The sequence below is a fragment of the Solanum stenotomum genome, chromosome 1 (genome assembly GCF_019186545.1).
Source record: "Solanum stenotomum isolate F172 chromosome 1, ASM1918654v1, whole genome shotgun sequence".
Classification (NCBI taxonomy): domain Eukaryota; kingdom Viridiplantae; phylum Streptophyta; class Magnoliopsida; order Solanales; family Solanaceae; genus Solanum; species Solanum stenotomum.
This window is the reverse complement of record NC_064282.1, coordinates 87,670,965-87,690,544: the sequence shown is the minus strand read 5'-3', so window position 1 is coordinate 87,690,544 and position 19,580 is coordinate 87,670,965. Positions and strand designations below refer to the sequence as shown.

General features: G+C 36.9%; 1 pseudogene; it reads right to left on the bottom strand.

Annotated features, from left to right (window-relative positions):
• Nucleotides 1–19,580, bottom strand: part of LOC125858254 (uncharacterized) — a 34,513-nt pseudogene that overhangs the window by 9,736 nt on the left and 5,197 nt on the right.

Below are 19,580 nucleotides of genomic sequence, written 5' to 3'. Positions count from 1 at the left end.
CATGGGTTGTAATATAAGTATGGCTCTATGTTTTGTTCTTTTGGGGTGTGTAAGCCCAAGTCTTGTAATATATTAAATTTACCACTAATTTTGAATGAATGTGTGAAGCATGAACCACCTAGTTTGGGTACTTGGAAGTTGGTAATATTTTTTTTATGTCATTTTTTGTTCTAGTGTGAGTACAATATATGTATAAAAATCTCGTGAGTTATTGACTTATATTATTTCGGAAGGGTCGCTACATAGAAAAAGGGACCCGGGGGTGTTGTAGATATCACGAGTCGTCTTACCATACAGTCAGCTCCTAGCCCAACTAGAAAGAGTGGCCCGAGGACACCCAACCAACAACACACTCCCAGCCCAGCTAGAAAGAGAGGCCCGGGGGAGATCGCCGAAATCACCGAGTCTACCCATCCAACAATACGCTCCCAGCCCAGCTCGAAAGAATGACCACTGGGGTGATGGTATCTACAATAGGAGCCAATCCAGCAATAGCCATCGTGGAATGCCGTCCACTCTAAGAAATCACAGAAACAAATCAAAACCTATACTATCTCAATCCCATGCCTTTAGTGATGCATTGAAACTTCGAGAACGTGTCGAAACCGCAGAATTAGAGGGAGAAGATACAGAAATGCAGCAAGTAGCGATAACACCTAATCTAAGGCTCAAACTATTAGACTCAAGTCTGCTACTCTATTCTATAAGGATCTAAGTCATTCGAACGACGTCAGCAGAAAGTCAAGGCTATCCATCTCACACGGGCATAAGTCTAAGGCAATGCTAGCCTAACCTATACTAAGGACATCATGCCTACATTTAAGGATGAACAAAGCATACAACACCTAGCATACAAGCATACAATAGCATTTATATCATAAGCATGCAACTCTACTAAACCGGTTAACATGGTACTACACCTGAAATATGGCCAATCGATCCTAACATGAGGTATCTAATGAAAATAAAGTAGAAAATTGGTACCCACCCCCAATTCACTCCAATTGACATGCTTTTACACAATTAAGCTCAATCTAATAGAAAGGAAGCCGTAGCCTACCTTAAGGCCGACCGGGCGCGCTCTAAATCACTTTGCCGGAGCTTTTCCATCCCAAATGACCTTTGAACGTTGTCACTCTATCAAATATAGGGTCACAACGTTAGTACGGTCGTTTAGACACCAAAATCACAACAAACGGAGATAGGTCAACTTTGGAGTCAAAACGAGAATCGTGGGACCCGCACTGAACTATCCGAATTTGACTCCGACAAGAGACCCAAAACAGTACCCCGAACATTTATTCCAAAATGGAACACAATTCGAGGCTCAAAACGCATAAAAACCCAACATGCAAGAAAACCACATATTCCCCAAACATTGTTTATTGAGGAATTGAGGCTTCTCTTCCTCCAAAATTCATCCTTTCCTTTTGCATATTTGATTTTTGAAGGCTGGCGGCTCAACAATATCTCGTTTTGTTTTTTTTTTTTTTTTGTGGGTTGTGGGGTTTATAATTTTTGTTAATTAATACAACTAAAATATTATTTATTTGAAAATTATATATCAATTATATTTTACAATGTTAGTTAAAAATATATAATTAAAACAAGAGACAACTTGCTCTTAATTCTTATGAATCCATGTACTACTTGGACATGATTCCTTTAGTACATTTAATCAAGCAAATCTAGTTGCTTTAAAATTTCACAAATTCCAGCAGACACTAAACAAATCAGGCTCTCGAATATGAAATTCAGAAGGTTTACTCACCTCTATTTCATAACAGTTCAGACTTTCACTTTCTCGAGATGTTTCACTTCCAATACAAATGTCTTACTCTCTATCCATGTTGCGTACACAACATCCTGCACTTCCTAGAAATGTAGTATCACTTCTGATACAAATGGCGCACCCACAATTGATGTTGCATACACAACGTACTACACTTCAATGAGATGTATCATCAATTCTGATACAAATGTGGCACTCGATGATGCATATACTACATCTAGTTTCATCACAGTTCAGATTTGGTACTGGTGTTGACCTCCTTTCTATGGCGTTCAATCGTTTTAGGATTAGTATAACTGCTCCCTTAATGTCTGCCTCTGTTTCATTGAGTTTTCTACCGCTTATGGTCAATCCCTCCAGAATTTTCCACTGTCTGATAAGTCGATCATCCATTGTTCTCAATCTAGTGTCATTCTACATCATTAATCTCCACACACAGGTCGCAGAACCAAGAAATTTCTGGTGAGAAGTTTTAACAAGCCTGCAGATGAGAGAAAAATAATACCTTACATTGCATGTCCTCACTGTATTCAGCATACATGTTTTAAAAATGATTTGGCCTTAGGTTTGGACAACATGTTAGATGTTATTTCGAATAACATCAATATAAATGTGTGTTTCTTTGAAGATGCCTCAGGTTGCTTGCAGCATATCACAAACATATGCTGAAATAGGTAAGAACATCATAGAGGACAATATCAAAGAACACAAGAAGAAAAAAAAAGGAGAAATAACAGAAGAGCACGCTATCTTACACCAAGTGAAACTAGTAAGACCGTAGAGAAAAAGGCAGATGTTGGGCTACATGACATTCATAAGGACGAACATGCCAAAGACACAGAGTCTTCAACATCTGAAAAACAAGTTTTGGATGAAAATAAAAGAAAGATTCCTTTTTATAGTTTTCTTTTGTACCACAGGGACAAAAGTAAGTACCGTACCAGCCATATTACTCTGAAGGTTATTGTCTCATTGATCTAACACTTTTTTCATTGCTCTAACACAACATTGTTCTTTTACTCAACAAAGAAAGAACATGTGCAATATCATCATATAAAATCCACAGTGTACTGGTAGGATCATCGGCTAACTCCAAATAGACGAAACATAGTAAAACAAGACAATATACAAATATAGCCACAACTCATTTGAAATGTGTATAAAATGAGTCAAAACTCACATTACCCATTTAAAAGTAGGTAGTTAAATGGGTAAGAGATGCTCATCCATAAAAGAAAGAGAAGTGGCATTAATATTTTTTGAGGTGTAGGTGTGGGATAACTAAAAAATAATATTCTATTAAAAAAATTATTTTATTGGGAAGGAGCTTGGGGGGGGGGTGGTAGCGGTGGGGGTATTGGGGGTCGGGGCTGGGGTAGTAAAAAATAAATTTAGTTTAAAAGAGAAACAAATTTTTAAAAAAATTAGATTTTGAAGCGTTGGGGGTTGGGGTGGGGATTTCCAGGAAGGGGGTGATAAAAAAAAATATTAATTTTGTTTAAAAAAAAGTTTTATTGGTTTTTTGTGGAGGGGAGGTGGGGGAGGGATGAAGAGTGGGGTAAGAGATTTTGCTTTTGAAGCTTTTAACATGATCCCTATTATAATATGGGTATCCATATTTACTCATATTATGCATTGGGTAACTTGTTTTTACCCATTTAAAATATGAGTTGAGTCGAGCATTTTATCCATTTTTGTTTGACTCAGTTTTGATCGATCTATATTCGACTCAATCCGCTGGTTTTCCACTCCTGGACACAATCATTAACGTCAACATGACTTATAGTCCTCATCCTGATTAAACAACCACAACAAATGTGCTCAATAACATTACAATAAACATTTTTTGTTAATTGATGGAGAATAATCATATGTACCAAGTGTGATACATGAGCCAACTAATAAGCCATTTTGTACTAAGCATGGTACCCGATCCAATCGATATATGTAGTAGAGATGTTATATGTAACACCCCGTATTCTAGGAAGACCAAATTTCAGAATTCCAGAAGTTGCAGGTGCCACCAACGGGGACCACCCACAGACCGTAGGTGGGGTCCGTGGTTGGCCACCTCCACTCCACCCAGAAATTTCAGAAAGAGTCCGGAACCATGCCAGGACCTACGGAACGTAAGTGGGACAATGGTCCGTGGTTGAGACCCCAATTCCAAACTCTTGGAAGCCAAACGACGAGATGACAGGACGGGCCATAGGTTCATCCACAGTTCATCGGTCAGGCCTGTCGTTAGCCCCGACTTCTTTTAAGTTAGGGTCGTTTTGGTCTTTTCCCTTATATGTTGGACACCTAAACTACGTCGTTTAACTTCTAAACTACGTAGTTTTGGTCAGTTTAAGCCTAGTAACTTAGTCAGAACTTACCCTATGCGATTCATTCACTAGAATTCATCAAGCTTAGAGCAAAAGAGGAGAAAGAGGTGACCCAAAACCCTCCAAGAAATGCAACAAGTTTTCTTCAGTTCCAGCCCTAAAATTGAAAGATTTCTCCATGAAATTCATCACCAGGTATGTGAGATTTCGCTAGTGGGTTCCTTTCACCTATTAGGTCCCTATATTTTAGTCAGATTCTTAATTCCTATATCTTGCTTAGACTTAGGGTTTCTAAAACCTTAGATATTAGTTGTGATTTAGCTGTTAAAGTATTCCTAATCAAATTATCATGTTTTTGTGGAATCGTAGCTTAGTTCTTTGCATGAAACTCAAAACCCTAGTTGTGTAGACTCGTTTAGTTCATGAATTACACTAGCTAGGACAAATAAACAGATTTACATGCCTCAGATTTGAAATGTTTCATTATCAGTACTTAAATGTTGCATTTTCAGTTATCATGTCAAAATATTGAGCTATCCAGTATATTTCAGTTATGTTGTGTTGTACACAGTTCCAGTTGGGAGTAGGCATAACACTGAGTTGGACTAGGGTTAGTCACCCTCATAGTCCTAGAACTACGTTCCCCCTTAGGATTATAAGTCCCCTCTATTGGGCATCAAAGTTAGTGATCATGCCAGTCATTCCTTTATACCCCTCACAAGGTATATTGGGTATTCTCGATGGGGTGGATACATCAGACTCCACGTTCAGCTCACGTGGTTTTATGTCAGTTAGTAGTAGCTCCCACAGTCAGACTCTAGTACATTTGACTAGGTCTTCAGATATACTTCAGTGTTCCATCTCAACATGTTATGTACTTGGTCATTGCATTCAGTTTAGTTCATATTCAGTATATTTCAGCATCTTTATCATGTTCAAATTATATCATTGCTTAGTACGCTTTGTTTAGCTTTATCCTATCATGAATGCTCAGTACCTTTCAAGTACTGACACATACTCTGCGCTACATCTTTTCGTGATGTAGGTTTGAGTCCTTGGCATTCAGATCACGTGTAGATTAGTTCTCGATCCGTATTCAGCAGCATCAATGGTGAGTCCTCATACTTCGAGGACAATAGACTTGTTTTTTATTTCAGTCTTTCATTTTAGTTTCAGTTTTTACTAGAGTTAGTTGGGGCCATGTCCCAGCATCTCTAGTAAGTTAAAGGCTTATTTCAGACATAGATAAATTCAGCTTTAGTATTATCACACCCCGAGGCTACCCCCTTGACGTAAACACGGGACCTAGAATCACGAGTGACCCCAAGCTAACTCTGAGCTAGCATATCATAATCATACTAAGATAAACTGAAGTAATAAATATTGTGTGAAAGCTTAAAACCATAAGTTAAACTGAATTAATGGTGAATACCCAATACTGTCTGAATATGTAAAACACTATGAGTTCAATAACAACTGAAAGATCAAACTCAAATCTAAAGTTGAATCTAATACTATGTCTGAATAAAAGCCTCTAACTGACTAGAGATGTTGGGACATGCCCCTAGCTAAACGTAGCAAAACTGAAACTGAAAGGAAAGACTAAATAATAAAGAAACATGTCTATCTTTCTCAAAAAATGAGGACTCACCACTGATAATGTTGAATATGGATCAGGAACTGATCTACACATGATCTGAATGCTGAGGACCTGAAGTTATATCACGAAACGATATAGCGCAGAGTATGCGTCAGTACTTGAAAGGTGCTGAGCATGCATGATAAGATAAAGCTGAACAAACATATAACTGAACAAAGCATACTGAGCAATGATATAATCTAAACGTGATAAAGATAGTGAGATATACTGAATATGAACTAAACCGAATACAATGACCAAATACATAACATGATGAAACTGAATACTGAAAATGTAATTGGTAACCTAGTCAATACACTAGAATCTGAGAGCTACTAATAGCCGACATAAAATCACGTGAGCTAAATGTGGAGTCCGATGTATACGCCCCATCGAGAGGACCTAATATACCTTGGCAGGGGTATAAAGGCATGACTGATGTGATCACTAAATATGATACCCACATAGGGCAGTTATAAACCTAGGGGCACATAGTTCTAGGACTATGAGGGTGATTGACCCTAGTCCAACTTGGTGTTAAGCCTACTCCCAACTGGAAATGTATACAATACAACATAACTGAAATACACTGGATAGCTCAATATTCTGACATGTTAACTAAAAATGCAACATTAAGTAGTGATAATGAAACATTTAAAAACTAAGACATGTATATATGTTCATCTTTACTAGCTAGTGTAATTCATGAACTAAACAAATCTACACAACTGGGTTCTGAGTTTCATGCAAGGAACTAAACAACATTGTTACGAAAACATGATAATCTGATTTGGAATACTTTAACAGCTAAATCACAACAATTATCTAAAGTTCTAGAAATCCTAGGTCTAAGCAATATTTAGGGAATCAAGATTCTAACTGAAATCTAGGGACCTAATGGATGAAAGGAACCCACTAGTGAAATACCACATACCTGCTGATTATATTCACGGAGAAATCTCTCGATTTCGGGGCTGAAACTGGAGAAACCTTGATGCGTGTTCTTGAGAAAGCTATCACCTAATTTTCCCTTTTTGCTCTAAGTCTGATTATTTTTTGGTGAATTAATTGCTTATGGTAAGTTCTGACTAAGATACTAGGCTCAAACTGAGCAAAACTATGTAGTTTAGGGGTTAAACGGCGTAGTTTAGGTGTCCAACGCATAGGGAAAAGACCAAAATGACCCCACTTAAAATTTGATGGGGTTTGACCACGGACGCAACGACAGACCATCACAAGGACCACGGTCCATCATATGGGTCATGGTCCTTGGGCCAGAGATTACTGGTTCTTGACCCTTCCCTCTACGGTCCACTTCAGGGATCGTGTGAAGGATCACGGACCGTCAAGGTCACCGTGGTCATTCACTTAGGCTAGGGGCCTACTGGCTTGTCTTCACGGAAGCCACCACAATCCGTCATCAAGACCACGGCCTGTGAAGGGCTCCTTGGTCTTATGTCTGAGCCTGGTGAGTTCTTCCTGGCTTTCACGAGGCTCCCTATGGCACGTGTGGTGGTCCACGGCCCGTGAAGGGTCCCATGGTCCACCATTTCTGGGCTAGGAGTAAATCCATGGATAGGTGGATGGATCATTCTTCCGTTCACGATCCGTGACCCTGTCGTGGTTCTCCCATTTTTCTGGTGTTCTGGCTTGATAAGTTCTGAGGTGTTACATGTATTTTGAGTTGTAGTCCAGTATCATTAACTCTTATTCAGTATTTATATATTCTGATCTATTTTGGGTATTCCCCATCATTCAGTTTTTCTCATGTTTTAAGCTTCCACATAGTATCTTTTGTTTAGTTGTTTAAGTATGCTTTTGATATGCCAGCTCAGGGTTAGCTTGGGGTCACTCGTTGTCACGACCCGAGCCTACACCCTGGACGTGGCTGGCACTTGAAGACCATTGTTGGTCCCCAAGTGAACCCTCATCCTGGCTGACTACAAACGGAAAACTGATTCAAGCATACAAAGCTTAAAAACTGAAATAAAAGTTCATAAAACTTAAATACAAATTTTAAGTCCAAAGAAAACTCTGTATAATAAAATATATACAACTCGCCATAAAAAGGAAACTTTAGTCTTTAAAACATTTAATAAAATAAATGATACAGGCTTCTCAACTATACTGACTATCTATGAAGCATCTAACTGATAAAGATGGAAGTCGGGACAAGACCCACGACATCTTAACAATTGATATAACTGAAAGGTAAATGAAATCCTCCGAAACCAAGGAGGCTCACCATAGCTAACTCGAACTCTCGGATGTATCAACGAAGCTCCTGTTGATGATCTTGAATACCTGTGTCTGCATCATGAAAAGATGCAGGCCAAATGGCTCAGTACGTGGAATGTACGAGCATGTAAGAGGAATTCTAAAACATAAACATAAGCTTGAAACTTGATAAAAAGGAAACATACTTGCCTGTTTTCAATCTTACTCAACTCAAGGAATACTCCAAACTACTCAAACTTACTCAACTCAGAAGTACTCAAGGATAAGATACTCAACTCAGAGATTAGATACTCAACTCAAGGATATGATATTCGACTCAAAGATATGATATTCGACTCTGGATACTCAACTCTGGATACTCAACTTTGAATACTCAACTCAATATGACTGAACTCATTTCAACATAAAGCAATTTAAAACAAGTGCAATATAAAGAAACAAACTGTTTAAAAACATGCTGTGAAATCTGTGTGTATGCAAGGATACAACATAACTCTGAAATGTATATAAAAATACAATAAACTGATGTATATAAAAATACAATAACTTCTGTGGGAGTTTCTCTAACCGACAACCATCACATAAGAGCTATAGTGATGATACAGCGATCTACCTCACGCTGCCAGCGCATCCTATACCCGGCCAAAGGTATAGGACCTGAACTGCCTAATGGATCCACTAGTCTATTTCGAAAAAGGTTCATCTAAAAAGTATGACCCTTTTCTACCCATGGTGGCTACATGGTTTATGGAGGCTGTGAGTTGTCTAAACTCTCCCCCATATCGGTGCTCAATACTACTCCCAAAAATATACTAGCTCTTATGTTTTAAAAACATACTTCTTTCTGCTGATTTGAGATAATTGCTCAAAAACTTAGCTCAAAGGCTATCTTGGAAATCTCAGTTTCCCTGCTTGCTTCATTTAGAAAGCTATTACTCTTTTCTGAAAACTAGCCCGAAGGCCCTTTGGAAATCTCAGTTTCCGTTCTTATTTAAATGTGAAAACATTTATAAACTCTTTGGGAATACTTAGTCCCCATATACTTTTGAAGAAAAAGACTTCAAACTTTACTCTTTACTCTTTACTGAACTCAAAACTTAAGTCTTAAAACAAAGTTAAAACGTTTGTAAAAGACTTCTTAAAATATGGTTCATACCGAATTATGGACATGAACTACTCAATGCAAGGTTTTCAATAACCATAGATAGAACTCAAATACTTGGAACTCAAGAACTTCAATGATATTACTAATTTCAAGAATGCTCAACTCAGAGGGTTCGTGCGGAATTATAAGCATGAACGACTCAACTCAAAGACTCAAAGATACTTCTCTTCTCAAGACTGCTCGACTTATAGGATTCATGCGGAATTATGGGCATGAACAATTCAACTCAAAGACTTTATGGGTAACATGTAATAGTCCCATGCTTAGAAATATAATCTCAAAGGGGATTAGGAACTCAATACTCAAGACTTAGAACTTGAAGATACTACTCCTCTCAAAGATACTCAACTTCTGGAGTTCATGCGGAATTTATGGGCATGAACGACTTGACTCGTAGGTCTACATAACATTATGAAACTCATGTATGTGACTCTTCTCATTCTCTGACTTACTTCCTCAAAACTTAGTTCAAATCGATAGTTGATCTCAAAGGATTCACAATTGAACTCAAAGGCTTCCTTGAACTCTACTCTTAACTCTCTCTTGAATTTGAATTATGAATTCAAGAGTTATGATTCATGATATGAAGGATCTCAATAACAATATAGCTATTCGATAATTAGGAATATAACTTTTAAAAGAAACGTGAATTCAAGAACTCAAAATCAACTTATCTCAAGAATACTCAAATCTAGGGAAAGTTTCCTAGATTACTCTTTTACTGATCTGAAAGTAGATGTAGGGTGTGAGGACGAACTAGTCCAACACTATGATAGCCTTACATACCTAGAAGAACAAGATTATTGAAGAATCTTGAAGAATCTTTAAGAATCTTGAAGAAGAACTTGATTAGAAGCCTTGAAACCCTAGCTTGAAGGTAAACAATCAAGAAGACCTTTCTTGAGATTCTCGAGTTAGTTTCTTAAAATCTCTATAGCCAAAAATTATGATTTTCATGAGTGAAGATGAAAATCTGATTGTTTTGAGCTTTTTATTAGTCAAGAAATTCGTTGATGGTTTTCTTGGAGGTAAAAAGACAAAAACCGATTATTTTCAATATTTTCCCGTCGGCTAATTCGTAACAGCACTGTATAGGTTACTAAAATAGTCATAACTTTTTACTCAGATATTGGATTGACGTGAAATTGGTGGGGTTGGAAAGTAGATTCAATTACCTTTAATTGGATAGGTTATGGCTCACGTAACTCTTAATATTCTAAGAGATATGGTCGTTTAAAGTTGACCTAAGCAGAATCTTACTTCAAAACTTAATAAACTTCAAGAACTCATCAAGAACTTAAATCCATAAATTTCAAGAACGAAATTACGCTGAATAAATCATGATTGGCATGTGGGTGAAAAAACCCAACACTATTGAAGCTTCCATACCTCTTAGGGATTAAACCCATGGCGAAAATCCGCAACAAGATGCAAGAATCTCGACGAACGCTTTCATCCTTTTTATTTTCTCCTCTTTTCTCTTCTTGAATTCTCAACTAAAACCCTAGGCATATTTTAGGATTATAAAACTGAACCTAATAGGATTAGACACTGAAGACCTTACTAAAAACGAATTAAATCTGATTTGGTAAGGAAAAGACCAAAATACCCCTCTCTATTTTCGGCTAACCTTCCTTAACTGGTCAGCCTATCTTCAAAAGGTCATATCTCACTCATCCGACCTCGAAACTTAGCAAACTCAGCGGAGTTGAAAAGATAATTTAAAGATCTTCGCTATGGTATCTGGTAGCACACCTAATTCATCCTGATCTAGGAATTATGGTCATTTGAAGTCAACCCAAAACTCATACTTAGCTTAACTTGCAAAATTCCAATTTAATTCTTTTTGGAACTCAAGGTGCTACATCTAATGACCTTAACACTTAAGAAATTTTAATTCCTCGGTAAAATCTCACTCACTATGATGAACGGTTTGAGTCTTAGTTCATGAAAAATTTCTGGGGTGTTACAATATCTCCCACTTGGGATCATTCGTCCTCGAATGACGACTGAACTGAGTATGAAATGGGGTTACTCTTACTAAGGTCTGAGTCTAATAGTCTGCTCTTACTATATTCAAGCTTAACTCAAATCTTTAAGTTCGGGTTTTATACCTCTATAAGGAATCTCTCCCCAAGACTATCACTGTTTAACACCACATTCAAGCTTAGTATTCTAACAACTCCATGGACCCCTGCTAACCAACTCCTTCATATCCAACTAAGGGCTCTCATTTAACTATTTCTCTTAGTAAAATCTAATCCTTTTCTTCCTCATTGTTAATAATCTTAGATGGAATTATCACACCATTACTAACACGATTAGAACATCAACCTCCTCTTTCTAACATCACTCCATTACAGAAAGGACCTCTAAAAAGACATCCCCAAACTATTTGAATTCATTACCATCTTAATCTCAAACACTTGACTCAATATCTCATCTTGTCATCTCCCCCTTAGGTCTAAAGCTAATACTTGAAGGCTATGGACATATTCCACCATCTCTAAATGGTCTACCTCTTATTGCTCTTTTTACTCTTGTGACTTAGTCACACTTCACTGCCCTTATCTAAAGGTTAGGGTCTCTCACTTGTATTACTCACATTCATTGCAGCAAACATCTCAATTTCTCACCTACTCTATGACAAGTCTTCTAGATCAAATCTCAAGACTAACATCATCACCCTCATGTTGCCATTCTTTTGATCATGACACTCATCTCAAATTCAAGCTTAATGTTTATGACTAAACCCGACTATTAATATGATTGCTCGCTTACTATACTAACTTACCAATACTAGATACAAATTCAGAAGCACTCGTCCACTATGACCTTATGACAAATAGCCAATCCTCACCTCTTAGTATTCATACTTATAATTTACTATCACATTTCCCTTCACAACTTGAGTACTATTCACTCATTCACTATACATCAATGCCTAATTAGTTCTATAACACTTTGAATATTACGAGCTTTCCCTTAAAGATCATAAGCCTAGCTTAGAGCTATCACCTCGTGAATACTCTTGCTCTTCTATTCACCACTTACACTTGGTCATTACAAACACGATGACACATCCTCATAACCCTTTTCTAGTTAAGGTATACTCTAACTCATCTTGACTTGCAACTCTTACTTTACCTCCTATCCTTAGCTTTTCACAACTCATCACTTCTTAGTCTACCCATAAGGAAAAACTCTTCATCAAAACTTACTGGGTGCATGACTATAATAACATAGCTTGCCTCATCACTATCTCCCTTTCTAGGATTACTAAACCTCTGCATACTTTCCTCTAACTGTGGGCACTTTCACTACTACTGCTTATGATCTCATAACTCAAGCTACCTTTTCGGGTGAAAATCTTTCCCCAAGCTCTAATCATATTGTCTCATAAGGATCTCAACTGAAACAAGGCTTAAGGAAAAGAGTACAACTCGGTTTTAGCTCAAATGCACGATTCATATGAATATGAGGGCATTACTCTGAAACTGAACACTTAACTTACTCTTGGACTTCTCTTAAGCCCCTTTGGAGTCTCATGACTTCCTTAAAACTCTTGCTAAGAATAACTCGTCAACAAAGTATTGACTCTACTTTTCAACCACCTCTAGTATGGTGGGTAATCGAATGATTTTGAGAAATGCTCGAGTTAGAATAAGTCTCTATGACATAGCTCTATTGCACGATTAAGAGTATGAAAGAAGGGAAACTTTTCTTAAATGTCTATAGTCCCTCATTTATAGAAGTGGGGCCCTCACAACCATAAACGAGAACCTACTGACACGGCTTCATAGACACCTAGGACACTTGAACTCTGTGCTCTGATACCAAGTTTGTCACGACCCGAGCCTACACCCTGGACGTGGCCGGCACTTGAAGACCATTGCTAGTCCCCAAGCGAACCCTCATCCTGGCTGACTACAAGTGGAAAACTGATTCAAGCATACAAAGCTTAAAAACTGAAATAAAAGTTCATAAGACTTAAATACAAACTTTAAGTCCAAAGAAAACTATGTATAATAAAATATATACAACTCGCCATAAAAAGGCAACTTTAGTCTTTAAAACATTTAACAAAATAAATGAAGACTTCTAAAACTCTACTGTCTATCTATGAAGCCTCTAAATGACAATGATGGAAGTCTGGACAATACCCACGACCTCCTAACAACTGAAAGTAAATGGAATCCTCCGGAAGCAATGAGGCTCACCATAGCTAACTCGAACTCTCGGATGTATCAACGAAGCTCCTGTTGATGATCCTGAATACCTGTGTCTGCATCATGAAAAGATGCAGGCCAAATGGCTCAGTACGTGGAATGTACGAGCATGTAAGGGGAATTCTAAAACATAAACATAAGCTTGAAACTTGATAAAAAGGAAACATACTTGCCTGTTTTCAATCTTACTCAACTCAAGGAATACTCCAAACTACTCAAACTTACTCAACTCAGAAGTACTCAAGGATAAGATACTCAACTCAGAGATTAGATACTCAACTCAAGGATATGATATTCGACTCAAAGATATGATATTCGACTCTGGATACTCAACTCTGGATACTCAACTTTGAATACTCAACTAAATATGACTGAACTCATTTCAATATAAAGCAATTTAAAACAAGTGCAATATAAAGAAACAAACTGTTTAAAAACATGCTGTCAAATCTGTGTGTATGCAAGGATACAACATAACTCTGAAATGTATATAAAAATACAATAAACTGATGTATATAAAAATACAATAACTTCTGTGGGAGTTTCTCTAACCGACAACCATCACATAAGAGCTATAGTGATGATACAGCGATCTACCTCACGCTGCCAGCGCATCCTATACCCGGCCAAAGGTATAGGACCTGAACTGCCTAATGGATCCACTAGTCTATTTCGAAAAAGGTTCATCTAAAAAGTATGACCCTTTTCTACCCATGGTGGCTACATGGTTTATGGAGGCTGTGAGTTGTCTAAACTCTCCCCCATATCGGTGCTCAATACTACTCCCAAAAATATACTAGCTCTTATGTTTTAAAAACATACTTCTTTCTGCTGATTTGAGATAATTGCTCAAAAACTTAGCTCAAAGGCTATCTTGGAAATCTCAGTTTCCCTGCTTGCTTCATTTAGAAAGCTATTACTCTTTTCTGAAAACTAGCCCGAAGGCCCTTTGGAAATCTCAGTTTCCGTTCTTATTTAAATGTGAAAACATTTATAAACTCTTTGGGAATACTTAGTCCCCATATACTTTTGAAGAAAAAGACTTCAAACTTTACTCTTTACTCTTTACTGAACTCAAAACTTAAGTCTTAAAACAAAGTTAAAACGTTTGTAAAAGACTTCTTAAAATATGGTTCATACCGAATTATGGACATGAACTACTCAATGCAAGGTTTTCAATAACCATAGATAGAACTCAAATACTTGGAACTCAAGAACTTCAATGATATTACTAATTTCAAGAATGCTCAACTCAGAGGGTTCGTGCGGAATTATAAGCATGAACGACTCAACTCAAAGACTCAAAGATACTTCTCTTCTCAAGACTGCTCGACTTATAGGATTCATGCGGAATTATGGGCATGAACAATTCAACTCAAAGACTTTATGGGTAACATGTAATAGTCCCATGCTTAGAAATATAATCTCAAAGGGGATTAGGAACTCAATACTCAAGACTTAGAACTTGAAGATACTACTCCTCTCAAAGATACTCAACTTCTGGAGTTCATGCGGAATTTATGGGCATGAACGACTTGACTCGTAGGTCTACATAACATTATGAAACTCATGTATGTGACTCTTCTCATTCTCTGACTTACTTCCTCAAAACTTAGTTCAAATCGATAGTTGATCTCAAAGGATTCACAATTGAACTCAAAGGCTTCCTTGAACTCTACTCTTAACTCTCTCTTGAATTTGAATTATGAATTCAAGAGTTATGATTCATGATATGAAGGATCTCAATAACAATATAGCTATTCGATAATTAGGAATATAACTTTTAAAAGAAACGTGAATTCAAGAACTCAAAATCAACTTATCTCAAGAATACTCAAATCTAGGGAAAGTTTCCTAGATTACTCTTTTACTGATCTGAAAGTAGATGTAGGGTGTGAGGACGAACTAGTCCAACACTATGATAGCCTTACATACCTAGAAGAACAAGATTTTTGAAGAATCTTGAAGAAGAACTTGATTAGAAGCCTTGAAGCCCTAGCTTGAAGGTAAACAATCAAGAAAACCTTTCTTGAGATTTTTGAATTAGTTTCTTGAAATCTCTATGGCCAAGAATTATGATTTTCATTAGTGAAGATGAAAATCTGATTGTTTGGAGCCTTTTATTAGTCAATAATTTCATTTATGGTTTCTTGGAGGTAAAAAGACAAAAATGACTCTTTTTAATATTTTCCCGTCGGCTAATTCGTAACAGCACTGTATAGGTTACTAAAATAGTCATAACTTTTTACTCAGATATTGGATTGACGTGAAACTGGTGTGGTTGGAAAGTAGATTCAATTACCTTTAATTGGATAGGTTATGGTTCACGTAAGTCTTAATATTCTAAGAGATATGGTCGTTTAAAGTTGACCTAAGCAGAATCTTACTTCAAAACTTAATGAAACTTCAAGAACAGTTATCCAGAACTCATCAAGAACTCTAATCTTTAAATTTCAAGAACAAAATTACGCTGAATAAATCATGATTGGCGTGTGGGTGAAAGAACCCAACACTATGGAAGCTTACATACCTCTTAGGGATTAAACCCATGGCGAAAATCCGCAACAAGATGCAAGAATCTCGACGAACGCTTTCATCATTTTTATTTTCTCCTCTTTTCTCTTCTTGAATTCTCAACTAAGACCCTAGGCGTATTTTAGGATTATAAAACTGAACCTAATAGGATTAGACCCCTAAGACCTTACTAAAAACAAATTAAATCTGATTTGGTAAGGAAAAGACCAAAATACCCTTCTTTATTATTGGCTAACCTTCCTTAACTGGTTAGCCTATCTTCAAAAGGTCATATCTCACTCATCCGACCTCGAAACTTAGCAAACTCAGCGGAGTTGGAAAGATAATTTAAAGATCTTCGCTACGGTATCTGGTAGCACACCTAATTCATCATGATCTAGGAATTATGGTCATTTGAAGTCGACCCAAAACTCATACTTAGCTTAACTTGCAAAATTCCAATTTAATTCTTTTTTGAACTCAAGGTGCTACATCTAGTGACCTTAACACTTAAGAAATTTTAATTCCTCAGTAAAATCTCACTCACTACGATGAACGGTTCGAGTCTTAGTTCAAAAAAATTTTCTGGGGTGTTACACTCGTGATCCTAGGTCTCGTGTTCACATCAAAGGGGTATCCTTGGGGCATGACATTATCCGAGCCAACCATGAGATATTATCTACTAGACGTGGTACCTGAGCCAATCAAAAGATATTATGTACTAGACATGGTACTGATGAGTGTGAGATTTCGACTCATTTAGGGCCTTATTTTGATAGTATTAGTGTCCTCAAATGCCTAATTTATGCTCTAAATTGATGTTAATTTGTTGATTTGCAGCTATGAAGGCAAAGGAGCAAGGCAATGACATGACCGGACAAAAAGGAGCTAACAAGCTGAAGAAGTGAAGAAAAGCGATCTTGGTGATCACCAAGACAACTCAGCGAACCGCCAAGTGGCTCTTTAGTTCGCCCAAAGTTCCAACGTGCCATCCTTGGGAAAAACCAAGTTGGCGACAGAAATGGGTTGTCGGCGAATCGCCGATCCACTCCGCGACAACAATTTGGACCACCCAAAGTTACAGAACCTGGGAGGCTGATAACCAATTCAAAGTGGCGATGGAAGGGAGCAAAGGGTGGATCATCGAATCACTTGGCGAGGCCCGACTTATTCTGCCAAATGGACTTTCAGGCCAAAAAGTGGGAAACTATAAGTTGGAATTTAAAAGAAAATTTTGAGGAGATCCTTGAGTTCCCAGAGAGTTCTGATCCCCAAGTTTTACAATTAGAGTTTTCTCTTAGTTTTTGAATTCTTATTGTAGAATTTGAGGATTTTTAAGCTGAATTTTGAGGATTTGCAAGTGGGTTTCTGAATTTCTTCAATTTGGACCATTGTAAAGACTTCGGAACCTTTACCTAGATCATGACTAATGTATTTGATAATCGTTTCTCTATTTTTATGATGTGCAACTAAAACCCCAATTCTTGGGGTGTGATCATGTGATTATGGGCTGAATTAGCTTATGGGTATTGTTAATTATTGATTTAAATACTTAATTGAAGTGGGTTTAATTGATAGTTGTGTTTTCAACTAAGAATTGTAGTTCCAAATGCAATTCAAACTTAGAATTCTGGGCTTGCTTGAAAAAGAGGTTTTAGAATCAAAGCTTTCAATTGATGATTGTAGTTATTAGGTTGATATGGGTTTAGCTCGAAAGAGTAAATCCTAATCTCGATTCTACCTATCTAGCTCGAGAGAGTAAATGAATTAAGGTATGGGTTGTTCTTATTTGGTAAGCTTGTTGATGTTTGAAAGAAATCACTTGAATCGTGATAGTTGTTCGAGAGAAAACTATCTCCCTTGTAGTCTAGCCTACCCACTGATATTTAGCTATTTATTAGTAGTTTCAATTACCCCTATAGTGAAATTTTCCTATAATTGATCACATCCCAATAATTCATCTTTATATTGTTATTTCCTTCGTGTTTGATTGTGTTGTAGCTAATAATTGACAATCTAAATACCCCATCTGACATTCGTTGTCACTTGTTTACATGTTTTTCGATAAATTCTATTCCTATAACCCCTTTATAACTTCATAACTAAATTTAGACACATACCACTCCTTGTGGGTTCAACCCCAACTCTTCGTTGGGTTTTATACTAGTTAACGATCGTTTACACCTAGAATCAGATGAGGTGTACTTGAAACATTAATCAGGTACCCGAGCCAATCGAGAATCACATATAAAACAATCATAAGCACTATGAATACAATCACACTTGTAGCACACAAGCAAATAGGGTAACTTCATTGCATGAGATTGACACAAGATATCTTTCAATTTCATCCATTGATTATTCCCTAAAAATATATTGTACAAGTATTACAAGTGAAACAGTTAATCATGCACATCTGACTCGAACAGAAAAGATTCAACAATCACCTACCTTAAATCAAGCCTAGAAGCTCTATTGAACCTAAGACTTCCCTTGTTATGAGGCATAGCTTGTTCTTGGTCTATAAAGAATCAATATAACACAAAATTGTACCAAAATGGCCTTAATGTACCAGATTATATTCTAATCTCAAACTCTAGGCCAACTTCATGCAATTTTCACCCATATCAAGGTTTTTCCACTATTAAGTCAAACCAAACCATCCCCTAATGTCACTACCATGGATTCTAAGGCCTAATAATTGAATTACCAAGCTAGGGGAGTAATTTACTTACCTTTGTGGATGATTTTGATAGAAAACATGTGAAAACCATCGTAGGTCGCCTCTGTACTTCCCCAAAATATTCTTGAATGGTGACTCATATTGGGGAATAATCTGCATTTTTAGCGATCGCCTTACCCTACTATAATGACCCAATCCTGCTATAGTGGTGGCACTGTAGATGGATCTCCCGCTATAGTTGGAATTAATTCCACCCATTGTAATGGTGTGTCAATCATTGTAGCGGCTTTCACAGTACAAAACCTTGAAAATCCTCCCAAATTCACCTACTTCACAACACACCTTCAAACCTTGACATTGCAAACCAACTCCTTCACGCCAACTTCAATATCGATAGTTCTGTTCACCCGAATTCATTTATGAAAGTCCTACGAACTCCTTAACATCTTAGTAACAAGGAACTCAACTTAGACACTTCACCCAATACTTCCCCTGGATTTCCCTAGACCTCTTCTTGCTCAAATTTCGTTCAGGCCTTACCCTAGCCTAAAATTTTTAACGCACAACTAGAAAAAATTTCTCGCCCGATTTCTTTTATGAATAGCAAACCCATAATGACATGAAAGGTTGTAATAGTCATGAATATCATTTAATTTATAAATTATTAAAAATATTTATTAATGAAAAGAATGAAGGAATAAAATAAAAAAGGAGATAAATAGATTTCTAAGCTATAGAGAGGTGCAACATCACCTGTTTAACAACAAAAATTCCCTAAGTATATTTGATATATGTTTATAATAGCATCTATACAAAAAAAGTTTGAACTATAAAGTACCAATGCTAGCTTTCTTCCTATATACACACCCATGTTAATTATCTTTTAAACATAATAATTGACTTGATCTTTTTTAGCTATATATTCTGTAACACCTCGAAAAAAAATTGAAAGTTGAGTTGAGTTGGAAAATTTTAGAAAAATGTTGCAGGGAT